Source organism: Elephantulus edwardii, unplaced genomic scaffold (assembly GCF_000299155.1).
Source record: "Elephantulus edwardii isolate Elephantulus edwardi_28Jun2011 unplaced genomic scaffold, EleEdw1.0 scaffold00448, whole genome shotgun sequence".
Taxonomy (NCBI): domain Eukaryota; kingdom Metazoa; phylum Chordata; class Mammalia; order Macroscelidea; family Macroscelididae; genus Elephantulus; species Elephantulus edwardii.
In genome coordinates this window covers 359,506-378,669 of record NW_006400198.1, presented here as the reverse complement: position 1 = coordinate 378,669, position 19,164 = coordinate 359,506, and the positions used below count along the sequence as shown (strand labels likewise).

Sequence of the window (19,164 nt, the reverse complement as noted above, 5' to 3'; positions counted from 1 at the left end):
AGATGATCACAAATTATAGATGTTGTAATTAATGGTATGAAACAAAACATATATGAATTATTGATTAAAAAATCAATATGTTTTGTAAACTTAAATCACAAAAAAAAATTTAAAGGAATTTCCTTAAATATCATTTATATGATGAATGATGTTTTATGATCTTCAGACACAAGAGTAAAAGCAACACTGAAATGATGAAGAACCATGTTTTTGTTAAAGTATATTTGATGTATTAAATAAGTTTAACACAGTAAGATACAAATATTAGCCAAAAAAGGAAAAGAAAAAATATTTTCACCTTTGCTCCTTCAAATATTTTGAGCATTTCACCGATAACATCTAGGGAAAGGCTCTTGGCCTAACTTAGTCATAATATTGTTTTCAGTTTGATATTTTGTAAAATTTCATTAAATAAAAACTCTGAACTGTATCCTATTTAACATTATCTCTCCCTACAAAAACTGAATTGTGCCTAGGCTTGCCAGAGTGTGCTTGAGCTTTGTTCTGAATCCAATGTGAATTTCTAGAAGTTTTGAAGGAGTTCTTGAATTTCTGCAACCATTCAAAAATTATCCTCAGAAAGACTTTGTGAATGATAATAAAGATATTGCTTGATAATTTCTGTATTCTGCTGGATTACTTTTCTTTGGAATAGTCAACAGTGTAGAGCTCTTTCAATCAGCTGTTTAGGTACTGATCTTCTAAATTTCTTAGCATAGGGAACATCTCTAGTATTGAATAATTTCAATTAGAACATTTCAATTAATATTCTGATAATTCTGGAATATTTTTTTTACCGGTCCTTTTAATGCAGCTTAGATTGCTTCCTTCAGTACCATTATTAGTTCTAAGTCATTCTAGGCATCAGTGAACCGAGAAGGACAAGTATGGACCACTTTGAATCAGAAATCATGTGATCTATTTGATAGTAATGAAAAACTGAAGAAAAATGGTGGTGTTTTCATAGCAAAAAAAGGAAATTTCAAGATACATCCTAAAGTAGAAGGCTATCAGTGGTTGTTGTTGTGGTTGTTGTTATGTGCCATCGAGTCACTTGCGACTCATAGAGACCCTATGTACAACAGCTCTAAACTCTGCTCTATCCAGTGCCAATTGCACTGTCTCCAGTACACCCATTCTGATTACCCCAGTCACTGAATCAATCCACCTCATAGAGGGCCTTCCCCTCCTGCACTGTCCCTCCAACCTCCCAAGCATGATATCCTTCTCCAAGGAATGGTCCCTCCTTACAACATGTCTAAACCATGTTAGACAGAACCTCAAAATCCTTGCCTCCAAGGAGCCGCCCGGTTTGACCCTTTCCAGGATGAATCTATTTGTTTTCCTAGCAGTCCATGGTACCCTCAATACTCTTCTCCAGCTCCACAGCTCAAAGACATCAATTCTCCTTCTATCCGCCTTAGTCATTGTCCAACTCTGTGGTGCATAACAAGTGATAGCAAAGACCATGGCCTGTATCAGACAAAAATTACATTAGAGCATTGAGAAGCTAAAACTAAAGACAGAATTGATGAAGTAAAAAAGCTGAACATAAATAAAATAAAAAGATAAAAGGGCAATTCAAAAAGATTAAGTAAAATTTTATCATGAAATGTGCAAGAGCTCGAGTCTTAAAATAAAAAGGGACAAACTCCTTTGGCATTTCTCAAGCTGGAAAGAATTGAAAAACTATTTAATTCCTTGAGTTGCAGTACTGACAGATGCTTTGGGCAAAATATTGAATGATCCAGGAAACGTCAAATGCAGATGGAAGGAATCTGCAGAATTGCTGTACCAAAAAGAATTAGTTCACAGTGGAACATTTCAGAAAGTATCATATGAAAAAGAGCTGATGGTAATGAAGAATTTTGTAGAAGCTCCACTGAGACATTAGCAAAAAATAAATTCTAGTAATCACTGGAATACTAATTTTCATGTTTCAACCAATAGATGCAGTCCTGCATGTGCTCACCAACAGGATTTAGCAGGATTTAAAAGGGGTAATCTTTTGTGTGTTTTCAAAAAATTATTTGCAATGAATAAATCATTGTAAACACAAAATTCAATCATTCTATTTTCAGTTTCATTTCTATCACCAGACCATATTTTCCAACTACTTTTCTTCTTCACTGCTTTGCACTTTGCATTCCAGTCACCGATGATCATTATCACATCCTGATTGCGTGTTCGGTCAATTTTGGACTGCAAAATTTGGTAAAAATTCTCAATTTATTCCTCCTTGGCTCTAGATGTAGGAGCGTATATTTTAACAATTGTGTTAACCGGTCTTCCTTGTATGTGCATCCATTCTTTCAATCATAACATTGTATTTCAGGATAGAACTTGAAATTTACTCCCCCCCCCTATTAATTAAACACCATTCTTCTTCTGATTTTCATTCCCTACATCATATGCCATATAATTATCTGATTCAAAGTGGCCAAAGCTGGTCCTTTGTATCTCACTAATGCCTAGTATGTTGATACTCATGTCTTTCATTTAATTTTTAACAATTTCCAGTTTTCCAACATTCAAGCTATGTTCCCAGGGATAAAGATATAATCTTGAATCAATTCTATCTGAATTTCATGATCATCTTAAGAATAGATTTGAAGCATTGAACATCAATGATTGAAGACTAGATGAGTTGTGGGATGATATCAATGATATCACCCATGAAGAAAGAAAAAATCAGTCATTATAAAAATAGAAGAGAAAGAAAAAAAATGAAATAGATATCAGAAGAGACCCTAAAGATTGCACTGGAGTGTCAAAAGGCACAAACTAAAGGAAAACATGTCAAAGTAAAATAGCTGAACAATGTCAAAGGGTAGCTCTGGAGTACAAAGTGCCATAATGGAATGTGCAGAGAGCTGGAATTGGAAAATAAAAAGGAAAGAACTAACTCTGCATTTCTCAAGCTGAGAGAACAGAAAAACAAATTTGAGCCTCATGTCACAATATTGAAAGGTATGGGCAATATATTAAATTACCCAGAAAGCATCAAAAATGATGGAGGGAATACACAGAATCATGGTACCAGAAGAAATGATTGACACTGAAAACTTTCAGGAACTACCATATGAACAGGAGCCAATATTGATGAAGAGGAAGTAGAAGCTGCATTGAAGGCATTGGCAAAAAATAAGGCCCCAGGAATAGATGAGCTACAGACTGACTTGTTTTAATTCACAGATGCAGCCTTAGATGCACTCTATGCCAGGAAATTTGGAGGATGGCTGTCTGGCCAACAGATTGGAAGGGGTCCATATTTGTTTCTGCTCTCAAGAAAGGTGATCCAAATAAATGTGGAAATTATTGAAAAATATCATTGATATCACATGCAAGCAACCATTAAAAAATGGTTAGAACAGGCTATATTTAAGGAATTGCTAGAAGTTCAAGCAGGATTTAGAAGAGCCTGTGACACCGGTATATCATTGCTGACATCAGATGGATTCTGGCTGAAAGTAAGAAATACCAGAATAATGTCTATTTTTGCTTTATTGATTTTCCAAAAGAGTTTGACTGTGGGATCATGACAAGTTGTGGCTGAAATTGAAAAGAATAAGAACTCCAGAGCACTTGATTGTGTTCATACAGAACCTATACCTAGACCAAGAGGCTGTTATGTGAACAGAGCAGGAGAGCAACACATGGTTTCAAATTAGGAAGAAGTGCACCAAGGTTGTATTCTCTCTCCATCCCTATTTAATCTGTAGGCTGAGCAAATTATTGAAGAAATGGACCCCATGAGGAGGACTGTGACATCAGGATTGGAGGAAGACTCACCAAAAACCTGTGTTATGCAGATGACACAACTTTGCTTGCTGAAAGTGAGTGGGACTTCAAGTACTTGTCACAGAAGATTGCAGCCTTCAGTATGGATCACAGCTCAATGTCAGAAAAACAAAGATTCTTACCAGTGGACTGATAGGAAGAGTCATCATAGATGGAGAGGAGATTGAAACTGTCAACAGCTTCATCTTGCTTGGATCCACAACATCTTTGGTACCAGCAGTTAGGTAATAGGGAGACACATTGCACTGGGAAAAGCTGTAGTTCGGGATCTTTCCAAATTATTGAGGAGTAGTGATTCCAGTTTGAGGACTAAGGTGCATTTGATTCAGGCCATAGTGTTTCCTGTTACTAACTATGCATCTGAGAGCTGAACAATGAATGATGACAGAAAAAGAATTGACAACTTTGAGATGTGGTGTTGGAGAAAGAGCAACAAACCTCCCATGGATGGCCAAGAGAATTAATAGATTTCTTGGAGAGGGTGCAGCTGGAGTGCTCTTTGGGGGCAAGAATGATGAGACTTCACCTCACATACTTTGGATATGTTGCTAGGAGGTGCTATTCCTTGGAGGAGGACATGATGCTGGGAAGGATGGAGGGTCAGCAAAGGAGAAGAAGATTCTCAATCAGGTGGGTTGATTTAGTGACTACTGCAATGGGCTGTTGTGTGTCAGAAAGTGTGAGGATGGTGCAGGTTAGAACAGTATTCAGATCTTTTGTTCATAGGGTCACTATGAGTTGTGCTCAACTACATGGCACCTAACAACAACAACAACAGTAAGAGACTATGGCACCAAGAATATCATTGCTAATGTCATACACATCCTGGCTGAAAACAAAGAATATCAGAAGATTGTCTATTTGTGTTTTATGCAGTGTGCAAAACTATTTAACTGTGTGGGTCATAAGAAATTCTAGTTAATACTGAGAAGAATTTGGACTCCAAGAACACTTAATTGTACTCATATGAAATCTATACCTAGACCAAGAAGCTGTTGTCCAAATGGCATAAGGGAACACTGCATAGTTTATAAATCAGGAAGAGTATATGTCAGTGTTGGGTCCTTTCTCCATACCTATCCTATCTGTATGCTAAGCAGATAATCACAACGCTGGACTTTATGAAGGAAAATGTTACATTGGGATTGAAGGAAGAGTCATCAACAACTTGCATTATGAAGATGATACCACTTGGCTTGCTGAAAGTGATGAGGATATCAAACACTTGCTGTAGAATATTAAGGCCCACAGTCTTTGGTATACATTTCTTCTCAACATCAAGAAAACAGAGGTCTTCACCACAGGACCAACAGTCAATATTATCATAGATGGAGAAACGACTGAAGCTGTCAAGATTTCCTCTTGCTTTATAATCAACCTTGTTACCAGCAATCAGAAATCAGGAAACATTGCATTGAGCAAGTGTGCTGTCAGAGACGTCTCCAAAATGCTGCTGGGGAATGATGTAAATTTGAAGGCTTAATTGTGGTTATGATCTTCTCAATCACCTGCTATGTACCAGAGAGCTGGACAATGAATCAGAATGACTGAAGAATTATTGATGCCTTTGAGCTGTGGGCTTGAAGAAGCGTACTGAATATCCCATGGACTGCCAAAAGAACAGTTTTTGAAAAGGTGCAACCAGAGGGCTCTTTGGAGGCAAAGATGACAAAGGTTTGTCTCACATATTTTGGGCATGTTGCTAGGAGAGCCTATTCCTTGGAGAGGGGCATCCTGCTTGGAAAGATGGAGGGTCAGTGAAGAAGAGAAAAATCCTCAATGAGATGAATTGACAAGTGACCTCAGCAATGGGTTCTAGCCTATCAGAGATGACTAGAATTGCACAGGACAGGGCAGAATTCAGGGCAGCTTATTCATAGGGTTACTGTGAGTCATCGTGGAAGATACCTAATATCAAAAACAACAACAAAGTAGCGGAAACTCAGTCTTTTCTCTTTGGTGAGGTTACTCTGGATATTCAATTTATCTTATTTTGTTGCTTTCTAAATCATTTAATATTTTGTTCCTAGAGTATTTAAATATTGCAACTCAAGGTTTGAACTTGTTCTTCATTTCTTTCAGCTTGGGAAATGCTTTGAGTTTGTTTGGGGGCTTGTTGGTTTGAGGTTCCCCCCCCCTTCTCTTTTTGGTGTTATTTTTTTTTTACCACCATGTCTTGTTTCAGTATAAGACTACTTTTTTCTTCTTGAGGCACATTTTGAAATCTCTATTCAGTTCTCTTAATTTTTTTATTTGTCAATCTTCCCTCACATTATTTACTGTCTCTGAAAACTGCTAAAAGAGTCAGCTATGAGTTGATTCTGACTTTGTGGTCCATAACAAAAACAAAACAATAACTCTTCTTTCAAGGGAAAGTTTCAGAGTTTCCATTGGTTGTCATTTTTTTCTGCTATTCTTTTACAGATGCTTTCCTATCTTTATATATAATGTCCTTAGTGACATCCCACCCACGTGTATAATCTTTGGTCATTATGATTCTTGCAATTTTCCTTAAATTAAGGTGGAATATATTGAAAGTAATATTTTGGGTCCTGTGATATTTTTGGTCTTCAACTTGAACTTAAATGTAAGCAAATGATGGTCTCTTTCTCTGTTGGCCCCAGGCCTTGTTCTTTCGGATTTTAAGTGTCTCAGTTGTTCCTGTCCAAAGTTGTTCTCATTGTTGTTTTTAGGTGCCATTTTGTTACAAAAACACAACCTGATTTTGTGCTATTCTCTCTGTCCACACCATCTCTGTTGTGCTTGAGCCATTGCTGTAGCTATGTACTATTTGATACCTGTGTGCTCCATCTGGTAAGATGAATACGTATTATCACCGTTTATGTTGTTGTTATTGCTGTTGTTAAGTGCCATCAAATCGTAGGCGACTCATAGCAACTCTATGAACAAAAGACCTGAGTGCTTGTATAACTTTTATCCTTTCTCCAGGTTCATAGGGTTTCCGGAGGCAAACTATTTCGGAAGTGGATGCCACTCCTGCTTCCAAGATTGTTTTAATCAAGAGCTTCACCCACCAAAAACTGTCCACCACGAGTAACCATTATTGCATTTGACACATCAGTGTCACAGAGTTCAGCTTCACAGCAACCACAAGTTACCTCTGTACAGCAAGTGGACAGACCAGGGCTATATGACCTAGAAGAACGTTTCACCAAAAACAGTTAAAGACAGGCCAGAGGGCCACAGATTAAAGTTACCCACCTTTGGCTTGGTAGCATCACTTTCTGTCCACTAGGCCAACTGATCTCTCTATATGCTGTTGTTGTTAAGTGCCATCGAGTCGTGTTGGGGGAAAAATACATCTTGAACAGGTCGAAATTCTATTAAGACATCCCTGCTGTTATTTCTATTACCAAAACCGTGTTTTCTAACTTTTACATTCCATTTACTAGTAATTATCAATACACCTTGATGGCAAGTTTCATCAGTCTCATATTGTATAAGTTGACAATAACCTTCAGTTTCATAATATTTGGCATTAATTTTCTATGCATCAATCTGAATAATATTTTCACTAACTGGTCTTGCTTGTAGGTGTGGAGTTATTATCACTGACAGTATTGTACTTCAGGATAGATCTTGAAATGTTTCTTTCTAACTGTGAGTATTACATGATTCCTCTTCAACTTGTCTTTCAAAACATAATAGGTCATGCAATTGTTTGATGCAAAATGGCCAATATTAGTTCATTTCTTCCTGATTTATAGTGTATCAGTGTTCCATTGAAAATGCTCCACAACTAATGAGCCTGCTTTTGAAGGACTGGTAACATAGCTTCTGCTATCACAGGAACATTCAAGTCACCATAGTATGGCAAACTCACAGGTGAATGGTGATTCAGGCTGCTGCTTATGTATTAATCTTAGCTTTTGGTGTTACTCCTGTGATGAGATCCTCTCATACCTTTACAGAGTTGTTTTAGTTGAGACTTAAGCTCTGCAGCAGGATTAATTCCAGTTTCTCATAAGGACACACATATACCCACAGGAAGAGTAAGTAAGTGCAGCCCATTCTTCCCAGAACTTCTTTTTACTCTGCCACCAGAAAGGGCCAACTCTAATCATATCCTCACTATTAGACTATATAAGTATAGTTGAATATTGGAGACTTTAACCATCCAGAGCTATAGAAGAACATATATCACAATCTTTGCTTGATTCGTCTAGCAGAACTTTCATTTGGTTGAAAGTGAAGATGAAAATATTCAATCCTTTCCCCACTCTGGGATGGAGGAGAATGACATTCTCCAAAGAAATTCTATTCCCTTAGTCTCTTATATATGCCTAGAAGTGGATCAGAGCATGTATGGTCAGATTTAATTTATAATCACTCTCTATAGGATATTGTTGTTATGTGTTGTTGAGGCAGAATTTACTCATGGCTGTCTCTCCAGAGGCTGTATGTCATAGGGAGGGGATAGTCTATCTTTCTCTTACGGAGCAACTGGTGGATTCAAGCTATTAAGATGGTTGTGCTACTCCTCACTAGGCCATCAGGACTTCCTCTGTAGAAGTTGTTGTTATATACTTTTTCTTTAAGTTGGAACAGACTCAGAGCTGACCCTTCTGCAAGTTTTCACAGGCAGTATATTGCACAGGAAGAGACTGCCCATCTTTCTCCCATAGAATAGCTAGTGGATTCTAACCTCACACTTTCGAGTTGGCAGTGCCAGCCAGGAGAGTAGAACATATGATATATTATTCTTTAATTTTTGGTCTTCAGATGCAACAGAAAAAATATTCACTGAACTAGGTTGATAAAATATTTATGTAATTAGAGCAGTTCAGCAAAGGTAAGCATTGTGAACACCTGGAGTTCAAGTACAGAGTAAGTATAGATTTCAGGCTGTCAGCCTGCAGGTAAGGAATTTGGTCACCTCAGAGCTCCCTTTTAGCTTTACGACTTAATAAATTATAGACCACCTCAGTATCAGATGAGCAGAGAGCATCTCCTAGATTTCAAGAGTAAATGTCAACAAAATTAGAATATGATGCAACTCAATAAACATTTACACATATCCTGCTTGGCTATTATTTATTTGATCTCTTCTCATTTTGCTTGAATTGGTATATCATGATAGGACTAAGCTTGTTATTTCAACTTTAACATAAAATCCCCAGAGGGATAAAAGGAGAGCTCAGAGTTCAGCTACATAAAGGATTTGATAATCAAAAGAAAGTTTTGGAAACAGAAGAGTAACAATATTGGAATAGTTAAGTAATGTGCAAATATTTACCATCGTTCTATTTAAAAAGAATTACTAATAATCATAACAATGACAATTAAAATAATTTCCCCCCTTCTTCCTTTCCTTTGGGCTCCTTCATTTTAATTACACTTAGGTATTTTATTCCTTAGGTAGATATTATCAGACCAAATTAAGGTTCTCCTTGGCCCTGAAAACTTGCTTGGTTTGATTTTTCTTCAGTACATGAAATAAAAAAAAATATTTAAATTCTAGGTTAAATGAATGCTCTTGCCCCCAAATTCATTACACATACACTGTCTGCTATTTCTAAAAAAAACAAAAACATAATGCCTAGCTTATTACTACTTTTCTGAGTGGATCTGAGAGATCAGACACATACAGAGATAGAGAGAGAGTGAGAAAGAACAATGTAGATCATTTAGCATTTTGTAGAAAGAAGATAGAGAAGGTTGACAATTCAGCTCCTAAACCAAATTTAAATAATTTTCTCTAAAGTCCCTATGTATAGATATCTCCATTGATGGTTATTTTCGTTTGTTTGCTTTCTTCTCCCTTTAGTCCTCAGACTCTTGGACATTTTTCTCCCCTCTCTCTCTAAAATTCCGAATCCCTTCTTTTGTATGTTGAATAAATTCACTCTACCTCAGCAACCTAGTCTACATTTTGCTTCTTTAAACCCACCCCAGTAATGTTTGGCAAATATCAACTCCAACTTTTGTAAAAATGCCATCCAACCTCCAAGGTCTATCACCAGAACATGTTCACCATGGTTTAACCCTCCCCACGTCTCAGGGTTTTTCCAGGTGTTGCCCTCATGAGTGAAAAAGGAGTTCTAATGGCCTAGTTCATAGAAAGTCGTGCTGTCAAAAAATTCTCAAGCAGCTTGAATTTGTTAGTGAAGCTGTAGTAGAAGAAAAATGAGCATCTCTTGCTGTGTCCTTGTAAACCAAACGGAGGATCAACTCTGAGTTGGTTCTGACAATAATGAGTATGAACTTCTGAGTGAGATGGTCTATATCTCTTTTGATAATGAAACTTGCAAAATGAAGCAAAAATTCTCCATTATTTATTTCTCTGTCCAATTGAAATTTAATGAATCATTTTTGACATTATACTCTATAACAATCACATTGAAGAACTCAATTAGATGCCATTAATATAGGACAAAACCAAAGAATCGGAGTTAAGCAGTAGGGCATAAAAAGGAAGGTGCTGTCACAGTGTGTAAAGTCTGTGAGTCAGCAAGCCCTGGAGAGGCCCTCTCCAACAGGATGCTGTTCTTTTCCAATGCTCACACTTCTCATTGCTTCAGGGTTACATTCCAGGATTTCATTTCTTTCTAACTTTACATCTAGAAACTTGTTTAGATGGAAATAGGGATGATAATGATTCAGACGATTATACCTTGGCTTTTCAGAGTCTTTTTCTGAGGAACTCCATGGACTTCTCAAGGATCCAAAATTCCTCATCATTCCCTTTCAAAAGTAATGATTGTATCTATGAATGGTGACTGATTTCAAGAGTTTAAATATTTTTTTTAAAGGTTAATTAAGTACAGAATACTGGCATGTTCCACTCATACCCTTCTCAGGGCGTGATGAAATAGGAAGCTGGCAGCCTGTTAAGGGGCCTGAGGTGCTTGTAAAGTAGTGTGTTTTCTGCCCCAGTAAAGCATTACGACATGCGTCAGGTATCATTAGAGGTGTTCAGTAACTGTCAGCCCCCAAATAATTGTAGACCACAGTTTCTTTTAAGACGCACCCCACAGTTTCTACACAGCAGTAACTACCTTTCACCACCTGTTCTGTCAGCACTGCAAGGCATAGAGCTGCTGCACACCTGAGGTTAATGATTACCCTGCGGCTTTTCTCTACAGCTTACACATTCTAATGCCCACCTTCAATTTCTACAGGGAAAAAAAGTACGCCTCGGATCAAAATTATCCAGATTTTGGTGTTGATGGCTGTTTTTATGTGTGCTTCCTGCATGAGTTTTGTGTTTTGTGGATGTGTGTTTATTCAGCAACGTTTGTTGCTGAACATCTAAAACAAGTTAGAAAAGGAAGAACACAAAGTGAGAAGATAGTTTGTGCTAATACAGTTTTCAGAAAGGAGGAATGTCCTCTGGAGGTGGGAAATCACATTCCTGAGGGCTATCTTGATTGGACAGATACCACTGTTATATTGATTTAAAATGGGCTAACAGGAATAAACACACATAAATATCCCCGCCAGGGAAGCTTCATTTGCATTGCCTGCATAGCACCCTCACTATGAAACACAGGTCTTCTTGTGGTTAAAAGATCATAGCTTAGGCCGAGCGAGGTTGCATTTTATGCTGAGAAAATGAGAGCCTTTTGAAGATGAATAGGTCTGTGTGTCTTCATTCGTTTTGCAAGGGCAAGCCATGGTGATTCCTCCACTGTAGCAATTTAAGGAGAGCAAGTATCAGCCTCACCTGAAAGATATGAATCATGATGTAATTTCCCCTAGATCTCCTTCCATTTGTCCAGTCTCCCATAGTCTCTCCAGTTCACTAAATCAATAACCATTTCCTCCAGAGAATTCTGAAGAAAGTTTAACTTTGTTATCTCTGTTAGTATGAAGATATATGAAAGGATTGCAGCACCTTACCACCCAAATTGGTGAGTTTTGGTTAGAACTTTAGAACCCCACAAATTGTCATTTGAAGTTCTCAGAGAATATCCTTCCACAGGCAAATGCGCTAGAGGAGAAATGCTGTGTTTTCCCCAAATACATCTATTCTACTGTTCAGACTCATCCAGAGGAACAACACAGCTGCCTGCTGTGGCTCCCTCTGTCTGGCTCCCTAATGAGGCTCTGCTAATCTCCAATTTCTGTAAGTGGTTCATTTTTTACCACATTTTGGGTTTACAGTAGTGTGACTTTTGGACTGGGATTCTTTTAAAGAAGCCATGTCTAAAGGCAATTCACATGATCAGAGAGTAATAACCTGTCTTCATCTTTTAGAATTTTTCGGTTAGACTTGGGCTATAGGTAGAATCCTGCAGTTACTTTGCTTAACATTTAAAAATAAATCTATTTTTCTGCTAGAGATTGAAGTTACTGATCATGGTGCTGCATAAAAGTCTGGAGAATTTTGACTTTTACCTGACTAACCTCTAGGAGTAAGAAATAGCAGAGAATACTAATTAAGCAAGAAACATGATGAGGATAGAGGCTGCAATAGAAAACAAGAAGAATAGCAATTCTACTACAATAACTATTTCCATAATTCAAAAGAGAAAGGGGAATTGCAAGGCAGCAGGAATTGCTTTCAAGGGTAGCCTCTCTTCTGAGACAAAAGCAAAGATGTGTCTAGCATCTCAGCACCCAGAGATCTATTACATTTACTTTGTTCATCTCAATTGAGAATTTCCGTTTCCTCTAATCCTGTAAAACCAATAGTTTCATAGAAAGCAGCAGATTCTTACAGAAAAAAAAATTATTTGCATTTGGATGTGTGTATTATCAGTACATTAATTATATTTTTGTTTATAAAAGTCATTTCTTCTTTCCATTGCTTAAAACCATCAGTTAAAAATTTCCTATTTGAGGCTTTACAGTTGAAATAGAAAATACTACTGTCTGAAGTTCTGTAGTTGATACTCATTCTTCTGACTTTTATGCATATTAATGTTTCCCCAAATTAAGAGCTTATTTAATTACAACAGCCCTAGATGTTGGCACTGGAAATTATCCATTGTACAAGTACTAAATTTGAACACACCACAGAGAAAGTTCTTGACCGAATCCCGAGAAATCAGAATCTGTTTGTATATGGATCTCTTACAACAGATCTTACATGTCCCACATGCACAGAGTAAAGAACTGGAAAGAAATTAATCTCATAATTAAGGTACAGATTTTGAGGTCAGATAAATCTAGCCCCATGTAAACACATAAAAAGACTAAACTGGCTGCCAAGTAGCATACAGTGTTAATAACTGGAATGTTTCTAACTGGCATAGTCAACTCAATAATTTCTCAATGAGACAGTTGTGGAAAATCTCTTGACCTAGGAAATAGACACACCAAGTACCTCTCATTTAACATTCAAAATGACAAAGAAAATGTACAGAGATATTCTGTAAAACTCAGAATCTAAAGATTTCTCATAGAATGTAAAGGACTTACTCTAAGCAGTGGCAAAGGTCCTACATAAGAATTTAAAGATAAGTAAGGGTTTCTCATTCTGTTAGAAAGAAAATGGAAAGAATTTTAACTGATGACTTGCATTTTGAGATTTTTATATAGTGATATAGTTCTCCAGCCTGCTCCTTAGAGGAAAGTATTCTGAAGATTTGTCTGATGTATTTTGGATCTGTTGCAAGGAGGGACCAGTCCTTGTAGAGGGACATCATCCTTGGGAGGGTGGAGGGACAGTACAGGAGAGGAAGACTCTTGATGAGATGGATTGATACAGTGACTGGGGTAATGTGGATAAATATGTCAGCACAGGACAGAGCAGATTTTAGGGCTGTTGTACATAGGGTCACTATGAGTCACAGGCAACTCGATGGCAAATACAACAACAATGTCGGGCTACTAATCAAAGATTAACAATTCTACTCATCAGACTCTCTAAAGGAGAAAAACATCAATCTTTCTTAAAGATTTCCTTGCAAACTTAATGGAAGGAGGCCTTGAGTGGGAATCATTTTATCAGCAATGGGTTTGGGTTTGGTCTTGCCTTGAAATGTAGCTATTATCATCTCCATTTTACAGAGAATAGAATTCTAGATTTTGATAATAATTATGATATCAATAGTTAGTTATGATAGTCATGATTATTGTTTTTATTGTTGTTATGTGGCATCAAGTCGACTGTGACTAAACAACTGTATGTGTAATAGCTCCAAAACTTGGTACTATCCTAAGCCAATATCACTGTCTTTGACACAACTGCCCCCACCCCAACTCCAGTTACTATTTCACTCTATCTCATCTAGGGTCTTCTTCTCCTGCAACAACCCTCCACCTATCCAAGCATGATGTCCTTCTCAAAGGACTGGTCCCTCTTGGCAACATTATTTGGGACAGAGTTTTAAAATCTTCCCCTCCAATGAGTAACTTGATTTGGTTTCACATTCTATAGGAATGTTCTATTGGCTGTCCATGGTATGTCCAACACTCTTCTCTAGCAACACAACTCATAGCCATCAATTTTTCTTTTATCTCCTTTGTCATTGTAAAGCTATTAGATACATAGCAAGTAATTGCAAAGCCATGGCTTAGATAAGGTGTACCTTTGACTCTAGATTGATATCATCATTGCTCTTTAGCAAAGTGGAGAGGTCATTCACAGCAGATTTGCCTAATTCCATTTGTCTTTTTGTTTCCTGACTGCTAGTGCCAAGAATATTAATTATGGAACTGAGAAAACTATAATTGTTAGCAATCTCAATCTCTTCTCCATATGTCATGATGCTGCCAATTGGTCTGGTGGCAAAAACTTCACAGTGGCCCTCCATGGACTTTCCAAGGCTGTTAATCACAAAGCTATGGGTGGATTCAAGCTGCTGGATGAACTGGTTTTTGTGTTGGCATGCAGCTTGCTAAAGACTACACCATCAGACTCCCAAACCACACCTCAAGATGATTATTATATTCCTGACAAAATTAAGGAATATATTAAAGTTTGTAAATTGACAAATTAAAAATTCAGTAAAGAATTTTAATTTCCCCTCCCCACCCCATGGTTTCCTGCCAGTGCCCCCAGGAACATCTGCATCAAAATTTGAGGTGAAAAGTTAACTTATATTAAGCTAAGCCACAGAGTTGCCTTAACAAAAACCAGCCTATTTATTTATCCTAACAATGTATAGATTGAAGATCTTGGGCTCCTTATCTATAAAATGGGTGTATTATAAAGTCTTTTGAGAAAGGGAAGAGGTTAATAAACTAAGTTCAAAGCAACAATTCCTCCTTTTTTACACAGACATGAGTGCACTCTAGTTATTGCTGCCCTGTCAGAATGGACTCGCAAATGGCCCAGTGGATTTCTGAGACTATAACTCACATAGGAGGAGATTCCTTATTCCTTGAAGAAATTGGCAGGTTCAAACAGCTGGAGGGGATTAGCTTTTGGATTGGTAGCACAATTCCCTATGGACTATGCCACCAGAGTTCCCTTGAGAATATACTCTATAAAGTAAAAACTATTTTGTCTATCATTTTAAAAAGAATTGTTGTCGTGTTGTTATTGGTATATGTCATCGAGTCATCTAAGACTCATAGTGACCCTATGTACAATAGCTCTGAATCCAGCACTATCCTGAACCAATCTCATCATCCCTGACACACCTACTTCAATTGTTTCAGTCACTGAATTAATGCATCTCATCCAGGGTTTTCCTCTCCCATGATGTCCTTCTGCCCTTCCAAGCATGATGTCCTTCTCCAAAGACTGGTCCCTCCTCACCACATGCCCAAAGTATGTGAGAAAGAGCTTCAAAATCCTTGCTTCCATAGACAAACCTGGTTTCACCCTCTCCAGAACAGACTTGTTTGTTTTCCTGGTAGTCCTTGTTACGTTCAATACTCTTCTTTAGCACCACAACCCAAAGGTATAGTTTCTTCTTCTACCATCCTTAGTCCTTGTCCAGATTTCCAACACATAGCAAGTAATTGCATAGATCATGGCCTGTATTAGGCACACCTTAGTCTCCAGACTGCTATTGTTGTTCTTCAGGACTTGAGAGAGGTACCTGACAGCAGACTTTCCCTATGCATTTTATCCTTTGATTTCCTGACTGCTGGTGCCAAGAGTGTTGATTGTGGAACCAAGCAAGTTGAAGCTGTTAACAATCTCAATCTCTTCTCCATCTATCATGAAGCTGTCAATTAGCCCAGTGGTTGGATTTTTTCCCTCCTTAATGTTGAGCTTCACTCCATATTGAAGATTACAGTCCTTGATCTTCTGCAGCAAATGCCTCATGTCTTCCTTGATTTCAGTAAGCAAGATTATGCCATCTGCATAATGTAGCTTGTTGATGAGTCTTTCTCCAATCCCAATGTCACATTCCTCCTTGTAAAGTCCAGCCTCCTGAATGATCTGTTCCACATATAATTGAAAAGGTATGGAAATATGGTGTATCCCTGACACACACCTTTCCTGATCCCACAACATGCAGTGTTTCTCTACTCTGTTCAGACTTGCTTCCTGGTGCAAGTAAAGGTTTCACATGAGCAAAATTAGGTGTTCTTGGATTCCCATTCTTCTCAAAGTTAGCCACAATTTGTCATGATACACACAGTGAAATGCCTTTGCATAGTCAACGAAACACAGATAGATATTCCTCTCGTAGTCTTTGCTTTCAGCCAAGATCTGTCTAACATTGGCTATGATGTCCCTAATGCTACAGCCTCTTCTAAACCCAGTTTGCACACCTGGCAGTTTTCTGTTGAAATGCTGTTCCAGACATTTTTAGATAATCTTCAGCAGGATCTTGTTTGTATGTGATATTAGTTATATTATTTGATAATTTCCATACTCCGTTGAGTCACCTTTTTTTTTTTTTTTTGGAATGGGAATATAGGCATCTTCCAGTCTTTTGGCCAGATAGTTGTCCTCCAGATTTCTTGGCATAACCTGGTGAGCACATTCAGGGCAATATCTATTTGCTGAAATATGTCAATCAGTATTCCATCAAGTTTTAGAGCCTTGTTTTTTACCAATTCCCTCAGAGCAGCTTGAACTTTCTCCTTCATCACCATAGACTCTTGATCATATGTAGTTTCATATAATTCTTCTGTGTCATCCAATTCTTCTTGGTATAGTGACTCTGTGTACTTCTTCCATCATCTTTTGATGCTTCCTGCATCATTCAACATTCTTCCCTCAGGATCCTTAAGCATTGCGACTTGAGGCTTGAATTTGTTCTTCACTTCCTTCAGCTTAAGAAATACCAAGCCAATTTTTTCTTTTTGACTTTCTGACTCCAGGTCCTTATATTTTATTATAATACTTTGTCTTCCCGAGCTGCTCTTTGTAATCTGTTCAGCTCCTAAACTTCTTGATTTCTTCCTTTGCTTTGGCTTCTCAATGCATTAGTGTAATATTTGAGACTCTTCTTACATCTGTTTTGGTTTTTTCTTTCTCCTCTGTCTTTGGATGGGTTTTTTGAATTCTTAATGAACTATATGAGATGGCTTGGCATGGGACATTTTGAATCATAAGACTATATGATCTACTATGCTGGGGATGAAAAGGTGAGAAAAAAATGGGGTTGGTTTCATAATTTAAAAAATCACTTCTAGATATATCCTGAAATACAATGTGGTGAGCAACAGTATAGTATCCATATGCATACAAGGAAGTCCGGTGAATACCACTATCATTCAAGTATATGCACCAACCACCAGAGCCAAAGAAGAGGAAATAGAAGATTTGTACCAACTTTTGCAGTCAGAAATTGACCAAACATGCAATCAAAATGAATTAATAATAATGGATGACTGGGATGCAAAAGTTGGGAACAGGGAAGAAGGATCAGTACCTGGAAAATAAGGGCTTGGTGAGAGAAATGAGCCTGGAGATAGAATGATAGAGTTCTGCACATTCAATGACTTATTCATCCCAAATACCTTTTATAAGAAACATAAACGCAGGCTATACACATGGATCTCACCTGATGGTATGCATAAGAATAAAATTGATTACATTTGTGGAAAGATTCGCTGGAGAAGTTCAATATCAGCAGTGAAAACCAGGCAGGGTGCTGATTGTGGGACAGACCCCCAACTACTCATATGCAAGTTCAAGCTGAAGTTGAGGAAAATGAAATCAAGTACATGGGAACCAAGATTTGACCTTAAGTCTATCCCACTCGAATTTCAAAACCACCTCAGGAACAGGTTTGGGGCCTTGAGGACCAATGAGCATAGACCAAATGAGCTCTGGGAGGATATCAAGAAAATCATCCATGAAGAATGCAAAAGATCATTACAAAGGCTAAAGAAGAAGAAAAAATGAAGATGGATGCCAGATGAGACTCTGAGTACTGCATTAGAGCGCCGAGAAGCCAAAGCTAAAGGAAGAAATAAAGAAATCAAAGAGCTGAACAGAAAATTTCAAAAGGCAGCTCGAGATGACAAAGCAAAATACTATAATGAAATGTGCAGAGAGCTGGAGTCAGAAAATCAAAAGGGCCTGACTCGCTCAGCGTTTCTTAAGCTGAAGGAGCTGAAAAACAAATTCAAGCCACTGGTGGCAATAATTAAGGATACTTTGGGTAGAATGATGAATGATCCAGGGTGTATAAAAAGAAGATGGAAGGAGTACACAGAGTCACTGTATCAGGAGGAATTGGCCAACACAGAGGAATTTCATGAAATAACATATGAGCAAGAACCTATGGTGATGAAGGAGGAAGTTCAAGTTGCTATGAAGGAATTGGCAAAAAACAAGGCTCCAGGAGTTGACAGCATACCAATTGATTTCTTTCAACAAACAGACACTACCCTGGATGTGCTCACTAGGTTGTGCCAGGAAATCTGGAGGACAGCCAGCTGGCCAACTGACTGGAAGAGATTGATATTTGTTCCTATTCCAAAGAAAAGTGACCCAACAGAGTGTGGAAATTATCGAACAATATCATTAATATCACATGCAAGCAAGATTCTGCTGAAAATTATCTAAAAACCTTTGGAACAACATGTCAACAGGGAACTGCAAGATGTGCAGGCTGGATTTAGAAGATGTCGCCGTACTAGGGATGTTATAACTAATGTAAGATGGATCTTGGCAGAAAGCAAAGAATACTGGAAGAATGTCTATCTGTGCTTCATTGACTATGCAAAGGCTTTTGACTGTGTCGATCACAACAAGCTGTGGCTGACTCTGAGAAGAATTGGAATTCCAGAACATCTGATCATGCTAATGCGAAACCTATTCTTGGACCAAGAGGCAGTTGTCAGAACAGAGCAGGGAGACACTGGATGTTTCAAAATCAGGAAAGGTGTCCGTCAGGGATGTATTTTGTTCTCCATACCTTTTCAATCTGTATGCAGAAGAGATCATCTGAGACTGGGCTGCACGAGGAGGAATGTGGCATCAGGATTGGTGGAAGAATGGTCAACAGCCTACTTTATGCAGTTGACACAACCCTG

At 37.9% G+C, this 19,164-nt stretch overlaps 1 pseudogene; it reads left to right on the top strand.

Moving 5' to 3' along the window:
- The first annotated feature begins 14,555 nt into the window (after positions 1 to 14,555).
- Positions 14,556 to 19,164, top strand: part of LOC102855091 — a 26,842-nt pseudogene continuing 22,233 nt past the window's right edge.